Genomic DNA, 11,473 nt, shown 5'->3' on the forward strand with positions numbered 1-11,473 from the left:
CCGCACGTGCTTATATACCCGCTCGCAAGCAGCGGTCGCTCCGGGCACCAGCTGTGTGTGCACGAGTAGCGAGGCGTGCCTGCGCACGAACTCCAACGGCCATCACGTCCGTGGCAGGGCGATTTTCGAGCGCCTAGGTCCTTAGGTGTTTGGGGTGTAAGTGTTCTGTCGCTATGGCTTCTTTTTTTTCTTCTCTCTAGCACTGTCACTCTGTTTCCGTTTTTTTTTACTTTCGCGAACATCCCTTGCCCACCATGCCCGCTTTATCACTCTTGCCGCCCGGACGACGAGTGGCCTGCAGCCAGTACCAAATGCAAACAAACGAAACACAATTAGACACGATTTGTGCGATGCACGCAGTTGCATGCAGACACACTCGCTATTGGGATGTTTGATGAGTGAAAAGGGGTGAAAAGGATGAGTGGCGGTTATGGGGTGTACAAAAGATTCAAATACCCCGAGATGTTTTAATAGATGAGTTTAAATCCGAAAGGACACGAGACACCATGCGCCTCCATAGGAGCTTCAGCTGAGCGTTGTAAAGCGCTCTTGGTTACGGGTTTCGGATTCGGTTCATTGCTACGTTTTTGTTTGCTATTGTATTGATCTAGTTCATTCCACGTTTATTGAATGGGCCATTAGCTCGGTGGGAGGACTGGTTCAATCTATCACAGAAACGAAACGCTTTACGCAAGTAATACTGTTATTAGTTTTGGGGGTTTTCTACACTTAATTAAAACGCAAATTCTGTAAACAAAAGTAAATGGGAAAGAATGCAAATAAAAAAATCCGAAAAAGATCTGTTTTTAGTTTTTACGTAAAAAATGCAGTATTGAATTTCCAACTAAAGCATCACGGTACGGCACCATGCGTCTCCACCTAAATAATAAAAAAAAACTTAATAAATGTATTAAAAAAATATATTGCGGCAGGCGTGTAATAGTGTCGAGATTGAATAACGAAATTTAAATTTAATTAGTATAAATCTAATCAATGTTTTTCTGCCCTTTCAGCGTTTGGCCAGAAAAATGGCATAAAAAGATCATTGCTTCTGAAGTAAACCATGGATAGCTATTCCTTGATTAATTTTCCTACGATAACTAAGTAAGTTTAATATTATATTAACAATGATACATGTCATCAGTAAGTTTAAGGTTTATTTTATACATTTTATATTATTTCACGCTATTTATTTATACATCGCCTGCCACAACTATATGAACAGTCGTTTTTCACGGAACAGATAGATAAAAACAGTAAATGTATGTAGTGCCATTGAATATTGTATGCGTCTGCACTTCCTCGAAAACATTTATGGGCGCGTTTGCAGCGGTCTAAGAGACCCTCGATGGCGAAGTGTGTGGCGGGAAAAAAATCAGATTATGGTTACATTCCGTACCCATATGTATGTAACAATAGCTTAGATTTGGGCTTTGCTAAAAATCGTTGTTGAGGTTTTTGTGTCGCTTTTGATTATTCCGATCAGTTTTGAGCCTTTATTCACTAAATTGATAAGGATCGTATGGAAATTTAAAATGATTTTTTGAAAATGCATTCAAAACAACCATTAACTGCAAATTTGGGTTTGAAAGTTTGTGATGTTAAAAAAAATACAGTTTGACAAAATACAGGATTATTCCTATATAAATTATAAAACCTTTGAAAAGGTGTCTATTTATGAAACCTGGCTAAAATATATTATTTGTATTTTTGGACGATTTAAAAATGCATTATTTAGTACAAAAAACTTAGTTTGCTTGTATCTTTAAAGCTATCCCAAGGCACGTTTTAAATCGTATCATAGTTTTAACGTTGTTGTTATGGTTATTCATTGAAGTCTTCTTTTTGCATTTGATTGTCTTGTATAACGTAATACAGGGCTTCCCACGATTTTTTGGTCATTTCCCAAAATTTTTTGGTCCAATTGTATTGATATCCCATCGGAAAATACCAATAAATTATGGGAACGAACCAAAAATCTATGGGATACGACCAAAAAATCGTGGGAACGCACCAAAAAATCATTAGAACTGATCAATAAATCGTGGGAAACCCTGTAAGACTATAATAAAACACACTCAAGACTGAAAGGGCCCATCTACAGAACTCTGTTGAGATTACTAGTCAAAACTATCCCTAGACCTTTAAGATGCGCGGTGCTATCAAAATCACAGCTTATTGCTTTAGAAATGTTCTTGAGACGACAATGAAGTAATGAATATGAAGTCAAATTAATGGTCGAGAATTATTTGAGAATTATTACGTTGTCTGTATGATTTTTTTCTGATGAAATCGCTCGCGTATAAGCAGAAAGCCATGCCAAGAAAAATTTACTGTTGAAATATATTACAATACTTTAGAAAAATATTAAAGCGCCTCAATAATATGCATCTTTTTATTTTAAAAATACATCATATTAAAATGCAGATTTGTTTTAAACACCCTTTATTTACACCAAAAGCTATTTCAAGGCTGTGCCATAATGAACATGACGTGAAAAATGATTAGAAAATGGCCATTTTTCTATTTGCCATGTAAACTATGGATTTGTTATTTAAAATATTAACATGGCTGACACATATTGGCCACACAAATCAACAATCATATCAATAAATATGGATTTCATTGGCTTAAGATCAGAAGGTCTTTCCTGATCACAGGTTTAGTCGATTTGTAGAGCTATCTGTGTGGCTAAGATAGTTTTAAACAGCACATAGCTTTAGGAAGCACTTGTGCAGCCTAACAAGTTTTTAGACTCTCCACGTACAGGTAGTGTCCTACATACGCGGGACCTGGTATGTGCATATTTACACAATCGCAGTTTTTTGTATTTGATAGTTCTTTGAACAAATTTTATTTATTTGATACAATATCAGTTAATAGCAAAATGGTTTAAAAAAAAACAAGAAAAATGGTCTTGAATTTGTAGAATAACCACCCACTGCAAGCAAAAGCCTTAGTCTCAGATATCAAGTCTTAGAACGTGCTTAATAATACGTTTACAAGTTGATTGAAGCCAGCTATCTTATAAGTCTTATAAGCCAGTCTTATATGTGTATTCAGATTGTTTTAAAGGTTTAACAACTTTCAAGACTGTTAAGCATCTTTAAAAGATATGTTCCAACTATGTGCCTCCAATTTTAGTGTTAACAGACAGTCTTATAAGCGTCTTGAGAACGTTTTAAAGCAGAGATGTTAAACAGATGGTTTTTTGGTTTGGCCCGCGACCAATTGAGCCTAAATTTATTTATAGAAGCATTTCTGCTTCTAATAGTACATGTCAGTCAATTTCAGACTCCTGAAATATGAAGAGATTTTCATCATCGCAGGATTATTTATTAACTGTCAGACCATGAATCGTCATAAAACCTTGTCGGTTTTTTTCTACCTTTTCTCTAGGCATGTATGCATAAAAAAAGATAAGAATTGCAAAAACTGTTGTAGTCATAGAAGGAAAATCAAGCATGGCTATTTTGACGAAACTGAGCTTTCAATTCCGCACAATTTTGGTTTTGTTCTATTTGGCGTAACGACCTACGCGGACATGCCGGCCTATACAGGCTTTCGAGACTTCATTCATTACCACACAGCCGGATAGTCAATCCTTGCTACGGGGGGACGGTCCATTATAGACTTGAGCCCATGACGGGCGTGTTATTAAGTCGTACGAGATGAAGACTGTACCACGGGACCGCCCCAATTTTGGTAAAATGGTAAAAAAAAATCAATGAAAATTATGTTATACCCTTTCCGATGAACAATTCTTAAAAGAAACAAATCACGGTTTAGTTTCAACCTCATACAAAATCGTGAATGTGTTACTCTTATGTATGTAGTTTAGGAACATTACTTGATTATAATTGTTAAGCCATCAATCAAAGCACTTAGCGACCAATTAAGCAATTTCTATTAAACAAAGATTTATAGAAATTTTACAGACAAATTAACAAAATCACTCAGCCAACAGGAATTAAAATCGCAAGCTCTCACACTTTTTTGGCACTTTCTTTTGGAAAAGGACGAACCCATATTTAGGTATACTAAAGAATAGAACATTATATTGCTGCAAAACGTTTAGGAATCAGATGAAATCAGCCGTCAGCACAAACACGTGTTACTTTTGATAGAAGGTTACAAACGATCTTTATCAGGCATCCAAGACCAATGTGGTTAGATAAACTACAGATGAGCTTATGTCTCTGATTTTGGTCGCCATAATGAATGAAGATTTCTATGGAGATTGGCAGGAAGAAAATAACGGATACTAAGGACTTGTATGACATCTTCCACTCCTCTGTAAAGATCTGAACTGGACTGAACGACCTGTTGCAATTTATGATCTTTAGACAGCATCAAAAGTAAGAAGCCGCTACTTTAATTCTGTTTCAAAAATACTGATAATCAAAATGACACCAATATCAACTTTACTTTACAAAATTTACTGGTCTGTATTGGAACCATTGGCCGGCCTGGTGGTACAGTCGTCAACTCGTACGACGTAAAAACATGCCCGTCATGGGTCCAAGTCCCGAATAGACCGGGCCCCCATACGTAGGACTAACTATCCTGCTATGGTAACAATAAGTCACTGAAAGCCAAGCTCACTTCACTAGTGGGTACAGGCAGTCCTTGACCGACAGCGGTTGTTGTGCCAAAAAAGAAGAAGTATCTTCAAAAGTCATGTTAAAAGTATGTGGCTTAGTACAGTCATAGTAAATCATTCTTTAGACATGTTTAAGTGTAAAAGGTATAGGAAATGCTTCTTGGGATGGTACGACCTTGAATTAGTTTTTTGTTGTAATAAGTCATGAAAAAATGTTCCTAATTTATTTTAAAAAATAATATACAAAGATGTGAAATAGCATTTCTCTTCTTTTCCGGAATTGTCGCAAATCACGAACAACGACTGTCCATATGGTTATGGTCGGCGGTGTATTTACATGAAAATACAAAACATTTCTATATTTTTTCTCTTCATTTATGTATGGGATGTTTTTGGTTATAAAAACATAGATTTAAAAAGTTATAGGCGTGTTACGCAATCGCAATTTAGTTCAACTAACAAAGAGTTTAACTAAGATAGAACATACTAATGATGTGTTTTACATCTTCTGCTGTCACTGTAAATTAAAAATCTAGACAAACTCTTCGAGATATCCTACACGAAGTGAATATTTAAATCAAATTATTCTACGGGCAGCGGAACAAAAAGTGCATAGCTTGTAACAATCGTCATTCATTCTCGAACCCCGCATGTTAATGGGCTTGTTACTGTTTGCCTCTTCTGCGTGCCCTTTTTATTGAATGTTTGTGTCGGGGAAATCCATTTTCTTGTGCGTCGTAATAGCACACCGAGTAGTGTGTGGATAGGATCTCCGGGCTCTCGACCATTGCATGATCCGAGCATTGGAACGCCACCAACGCAAAGAGCGTCGTAATCGGTTCTGCTGTGCAGGACAATCGCTACCCAAGCTTGACCAATGATCCTTGTGCGATGATGATGCCGGTGATATTAAAGTAGAGGTAGCAAAGGAAAAGAAAACCCCCGAAAGCAAGAAGGGCACAAAGTGGCTGATTGTGGGCGTATAATTTGCCCGCCGCACCGTCATTACCGATGGGCAGTGTAGGGAAACAGTGTATTACATTGATAAAATTTGCAAACGCACACATGTCACCGAGAGGACGGGCGAGCGAAAAACGAGCTCACATTACCACTCACGCCAAAAAACCCCCACATGTTGCACATTAAAGCATGTAGCTGAGCGAAGTGAACTCATTCCTTACCGAGGAGCGCAATCTGGGTTCGTACCAAATCGCCGAGCACGTGGCTCTACTGCTAGCGCTGGCCAGCAATGGCGGGAGGCTGGAGCCCATGCTGTGCGGTAATGAGGTGCAAAATCTAATCCCTGTTGATGGGAATGCCAGCGGCCATGCTCGATGTAAAAAGCTACTCACAAGCGACCGACTTCAAACGGTCGCACACATTTCACCCGGATAGCGTCTTGCAGGTTGTACTGTACTCGCTGGCTAGTTTAATTCGCAGCTGCTTTAACGCTGCCTTTGCTGTTCGCCCTGTCGGCTGGACGGTTGCTACCAACGAAAACCTATGCTAACCCAACGCTTATTACCGACTATTTGCTCCTGCAGTGTGGTGGTGTGTCGCTTGCGATATGAAATATCGTTTGCGCGTGTGGTCAGCCGGCATACGGAAAAGTTTGTTTACCCTGCGGCACCGCTCAATCGTGCTGGGCCGTCGTGCGGTGGCGAACTGATGTCTAGAAATTCGCCCAGGGTTGTTTATATATTTTGGCAATCCACTCATCGGACACTGGTTGACAGTAGCAGCAAGACGAGGCAAATGGAGATAGACAGGAGAAGCGTTTTGGCAAGGACACTGCTTTACCAATCGCTCAAGATGTTGATATCGGATAGGGAAAGCCAGTAGCAGTAATTGTAGTTGACCTGAACTTGTACCTAGATCTTTAAATCGTTATCTTACACAGGGGAGTGTTTTATGAGCCTGTTTGAGCTATGTACACTGAGATGTAAGCGACGCTAGGCAGAGCAATAATATGACAAATAATCCACTAATCAGATATACGGCTACTTTCTGAATATTTCTAATAGGAATACTGCTTGGTTTGTACTGTTTTTGTTCTTTTTTGCTGAAGAAAATTAGAATTTTCTCAGTACTTTGTTTCTATGTGTGGAAACCCCCTAATAAATGCTCGTTAAAAACATTTAAAACTTCACTTATTTTTATTCTTTTTTATATTTCTTATGCATCTTAAAAATTTCAAAAACATTTTGACATTCAATAGCAATGCAACAGACTATAAACACAAACATAGAATATTGAAAATTATATGGTCAAACTTGAAGCATAATTTAAGAAATATAATTGCGTCTCTGTTTTATTATATCTTTTTTACCATTACTACATGACGTATGACAAAAACAAGGAATTTAGGGTTGTGTCATAACTGCATTTAAAAATCATCTAAAAATATATATAAAAAAAAACATATTTTACAAAGGTTTAACAAAGATACATTTTGACGAGTTTTAAAACGTGTTTTGATTTTTTTAAAGGTGTTATAAGCTTAATAATAGTAAATTTTAAACTATATTTTTTGAATATAAAAAATCATGTTTCAACCATGATGATTGTTCTGAAAATACAAACCCAGTGGCGATTTTAACGGTAAGCAAAGTAAGCAATTGAGGGGGGCCCCGTCGATGAGGGACCCCGTGTATCTTAAGTCCAGTATCTATAAAAATTGATAGGATATGACCCTGTATTAGCGTATGGAAACCCTGCATTACATTAGGTGATGGACGTTGGGGCCTCGTGCTAGAGGAACTCTGAGCTGCTTATTGCTTATTGCCGCTTTTACAATTTTACGTCATTTCCTAATTCATTTTTTTTACGTACAGTATTTTTTTTCTTCAAACAAACTCTTTTGCAGCCAAAATCACCTATAGTGAAGGCTGAACTTTACCGTTTTTGACGAAAATTTTGATTCGTAGAGTTGTAGTCCATAACGCATGTCATCTTGGATGCCCAATATAATAAGGTGTTTTGTTTTGATTTGCAGCATTGTTGTAAATCCAGTCTCATATAGATATGAAAATACGAATGGCTTTAATGTTGACAAAATCCTATTCTTGTAATATTGGAAAACAAAAAGCTATACGATAGACAATATCGTATGCCAAACTCACTTGACCCCGCGGGCTAAAATGCTACTGCCAATAATAGCATGGGCCGCAGCTTAGTTTTTTATGACATTGTATGATACACAAATGAAAATACGACCGAAGCCGTAATAATATGAATCTAAATAAATAAAAATATGAAACATAAATCAGAATTTTTATTTGATCAGATACACAATGATGAAGAAAAAAATATATTAGACTATTTGGAATTAGCCATAGACTTTTTTTTAAATTTCCATTGTTTTGTGCCAACTAACAAGATAAGTACGCAAAGATAATGATTAAAACTGATCAAAACTAACTACGTTGGTTTGTCCAATACAGAAAAGTAAGTTTTATCTTGATATTGGTGTCATTGTGATTGTCAATATTGTTGAGCTGGTATTGATTGTGAACAGCATTTACGTACGTTAATGTGTGAACAGTGAATTCTCCAAGCCCAAGCTCCATAAATTACTACAGGTCGGTTCGTCCAGTCCAGTCCAGACTTGGACAAATCTTCATTAGACAGTCAGGGAATGCAAGGTGTTATACAAGCCCTTCGTAACCGTCACTCCCGTCCTGCTAACATCCATAGAAATCCTCATTCATTATGATCATCAAAAACAGAGCAATAAGCCTACCTGTGCTTTATCTAATCACATTGATCTTGGTAGGCTGCCTCATGGAAAGCATGAGATCGTTTGTAACAACCTACCAAAAGTAACGTTTGCAACACTAAAGTTTTGCAGAAGTAACATGTTCTAAGCTACAACTATACCTAAAGAGGGGTTCGACCTATTCCAAAACAATATGCCACAAAATTCAGGGTTTTATACATTGGTATGCGATTGAAGCTAAAATGCGAGTTGTTTTTTTACAAATTATTCATCAACTATTTGTTTCTAATAAATTTATTCATCGGAAAGGATATAACAGAATTTGCTTTATTTTTTTTTCAACGTTGTATGGTCTGACAATTAGTAGAGAAGTTGAAGTTGAACATCTCTTTATATTTCAGGTGTTTGGAATTGACTGACATGTACAGTAGAAGCAAAAATGCTTCTACAAATAAATTTAGGCTCAAGCGGTCGCAAGCCACACCGAATGATCTCGCGGGCTACATTTGGCCCGCGGGCTACTACTTTGACGTCTCTGGTCTACACAAAAAATGCACTCCGACATTAGCCTTATGCCGAGGATTAGTCTCGATTTGAACTCGATGGTAATACAAAATTGTTAAACAATCTCCATAAGTAAAAACCTGGTGTTTTGTAAGAAACATTTAATACGTTTACTACTTACACTCCCTTTCTCTTTCTATATCTCTCTCTGTTTATATCTCTCTCTCTTTTTTATTATTTCTCTCTCTCTCCCTTTTGCTGTCTCTCTCTCACACTCTCTCTTTATCTCTCTTTCTGTATACCTGACTCTTTTTGTTAAGAGCTGCGTAATCTATCGATCTCATAATCTCTTATCGTCTTAATTTCTGCAATAAACAGGTACCATTGTACACTGGGTCTGTGCAACATTAAACTAGAACAAAAGATCAGAAGAAGAAAAAGCATTATTTTACTTAGTTTTCTCACTAAAAAAGACACAGCTGTTACGGGTTTTTAATATCTTAAAACTTTTAGGGTTTTAGCAGAAGTAACTTAAAGTTTTAGGTTGTAATAAAAACGAGCACTTGCTGGGATAGTAATACCTGCTTAATACCTGGGATACTGAATGTTGTAGCTGAACGTTTTTTTTACAAATAAATTTTATCACATCTAGTTTTAACATAATTTATTGAGAATATCCGTCCGGGAATGGGAACCGTTGGTTTTAGCCAAACAATCGCTTTCCCTCAAGCATCACCATCCGACAGATGGCGCTCCGCTACGCGAAAGCACATCCAGCGACGAAACTTTGAACTGCGAAGCTCCCACACTTTTCTTCCATAGCACAATGAGCAGCTGTATGAATGTGGGGGAAGCTTCGCTGTGTATGTTTTTTTTTTTGTTTAAATATTTCTTTTCTCTCCAGCAATCGTGAGCATATTTTGTTGTTGTTGCTCTTGTCGTTGCTGCGCAGGCCTTCAAAGCCGCACCCGCTACCCGGATAATAGCGGCCTGCGCTGCTGCACAATGCACCGGCGTGCGTACATCGTCATTTGACGATCCAGCCTCGGCTGGCTACTGCGCGGATCGCCTCCACCCTCAGTTGACGGTCGCACGGTGGGCACCGGGTGAGCGGGTTCTAGATATATTCCCGCTAATGTTAGATAATATGGCGTGTAATTGTCATTTAGCTGATGTCAAGAAGGAGGAGATGCAACAGCAAAAACCCCGACAACCACAATGGCGGGAAATCAGGTTCAACCTTCACTGTGAAAACACACAGACAGACACACACACACACAAATGCGCGCGATTTCCCGTACGAATATGTGCGACGAACGCGTGCTGCTAGCGACTGCTGCGCGTAAAAAGGTGTTTCCGCGCTCGGTCGAGGCGCGGGTTTTCGAGAGACACTTGGCAGGTCGGGTTAGAAAATGGCACCTCGCCGAAGTAGTAGCAGATTAGGCTCGCGATTATGGCAAGCGTGGGGCGCAGTTTTGCCAATCGGCTTGCCCTAGCCGAGTCAATATATAACTTATCACTCTGAACAGAACGATTACGTTTTGCACTTCGTACGCTAAGTTCTTGAAAATTCGCCTCTGGTTGTGTGTTATTTTTGTAATAAACCAATAAAGTCGTATAGGAAAGTGTGGCGATATTATTATCTATTATTAGCGCAGCTTAACGCGAGCACAGCAAAATGTTACTGCTGCTTCTTGTGCAACCACACACAATCCGTCTGTCAACGAATGCGCCTGGAGAGCTGTCCGTTTGTTTGCTGCGTGGGCTTGGGCAGCGCTACCTAAAACACTGCTCCTGCTAACTAACATCTCGACAGGGCTTACAGAGACCTCAAACCTTGTTAGCCGAGCAACCAGCCACTGTTACGGGGGTGCCATTAAACAGCCTAAGCTCCGGTAAACTTACCACACGGTGGCTCTCCTTTCGTGCACCGTGCGAGCAAATCTCGTGCTGCTGAGGGCTCCTGTTTTCTCGGCCTAGGATGCTTTTGCTCCCAACGTAATGGGCAGCAATGGGCGCTAGAGGAAAACGTGCCTCGCGGCAGGCCTCTGGGCGCCTACACTGTGCGCAGGATAGGTGTACGCACAGCTTCCAACCTGCCAACTGATAACAGTCAGCGGAGTAAAGATAGCAGCGCATCACAGCACTCACTCACACACACACGCCCGCACACACACTCACAACTCATCTCTTGGCGTCCGTGAGGGATCTTGAATTCGCCGGCCAAATCCGCCCCGAGTGTGTAGAAACAACATTGGACCGGTTTAGATACAAGCGGTGATGAGGAGTGGATCGAAGAGCGAGGAGATGACGAAAGGGAGATGGCAACCTTAACCGAAATTCAAAGAGCTTTCTACCATTGAAGAGCACATGGACGTAGGTACACGACACGATCTTGGAATATGCACCATGCTGCCTGTCACGATCTTGGAATATACACTCACTGTAGACTTAACCAATTGGTGCTATGGGATGTTTCAATGGAAAGAAGAAATGATCCATCATCTTGAAGAATTCAGGATATTATTTATATTGATGCTAATTCTGGATGGCATAGTTTTTCAAAGTAAACTTCAAGACTGTATAGTCATTTCCTGGATTCCTATCCAGGAATAATTTGATCATTACATCTAAGGAATTCCAGTCCT

This window comes from Anopheles merus, chromosome X, assembly GCF_017562075.2.
Source record: "Anopheles merus strain MAF chromosome X, AmerM5.1, whole genome shotgun sequence".
In the NCBI taxonomy this organism is placed as follows: domain Eukaryota; kingdom Metazoa; phylum Arthropoda; class Insecta; order Diptera; family Culicidae; genus Anopheles; species Anopheles merus.